A 1,164-nucleotide genomic window follows, 5' to 3' on the forward strand; every position below is an offset into this window, starting at 1 on the left:
ATATTACAATGTTCGTGTTTTAACACTGTAATGTAATTGTAGTCCGTTTATCAACTTTTAAAGCATGTCTTCAGGTTTACTCGTACTGTAGTAGAGTGTGGGTCTGCTCCTTTGTTTATATAGGCTTGTTGTCTGTGGAGGTGGATGTGTGTTGTTCGGCTGTATTGCTGTAATAGTAGCTTATCAGCAGGGGGTCCTGTCACATAAATTAGGCTACTAAATTTTTAAAACACTGTTAGTCATTGAAAATATATGGGTTTTTCATATTAATAAGAGGATTAACTAGCGCTTTTGACGTTGCTACATTAGACAATAGGCTACACTTTGTAAACACAGTAATGAATTTAGTTTAGCCTACATCAAAACTTTGTATGCAAATTAGTTTGCAGCATATGTTAATGTCTCAAAAATCTGATAAAGAGTGAACAGCCCTCCCGCAAACATACACACAATGAAAACACACCTGTAATCTCTGTCTGTTTCTAAAGTAAACTGTGAACATGAATACAGTCTGTTCCCGTGCTCTTTGTTGATGCTGCATCAGTGGATATACTGTAGGTATATAGGCATACTTTTGGACAAAGTTTATGTTTATACACAGCAGGAAAGCAGGTTTGCATGTAGAGGAGACCGGGTCACTCTTTTTACTCTAGTGAATATTTCTTAGAGTAAAGCAACTTCCAGAACAGGCATAGGCTACATACCTTCCTGTACAAAATAAAAAAATAGTGGAGCATGTCACAGTCTGGCTTAACAGCCCATTAAAGGCCTTTCAGCAAAATGTAGCCTAATCATTAAAACAATTTTGAAACAGCAATTATATGGAAAAAAAAAATACATAGTTTTGTCCAACATTTTGTAAGGAATAAATTGCATAAACATATTATTGTATTATAAACATGGGGGCTATAATAAAAATGTCTATAGGCCTATTTTATAAACTTTCATACAAAAGAGCTACAGAACACACACGCGACGACTTCCCCTCAGTAAAAATGTAAAGCGTACCCAGATATTTACAATTATTCTGAATATTTTATTAATAAATAACAATAAACAATGAATAAACTTTTTTGTGTGTGAAAGATTTAGAAAAACGGAGAAACGTGAACTGGACCAATTGGACAAATGAGGCTTCCGTAGTTTAAAAGATCACAAACATGG

This window comes from Sinocyclocheilus grahami, unplaced genomic scaffold (assembly GCF_001515645.1).
Source record: "Sinocyclocheilus grahami isolate Dianchi unplaced genomic scaffold, SAMN03320097.WGS_v1.1 scaffold1131.1, whole genome shotgun sequence".
In the NCBI taxonomy this organism is placed as follows: Eukaryota; Metazoa; Chordata; class Actinopteri; order Cypriniformes; family Cyprinidae; genus Sinocyclocheilus; species Sinocyclocheilus grahami.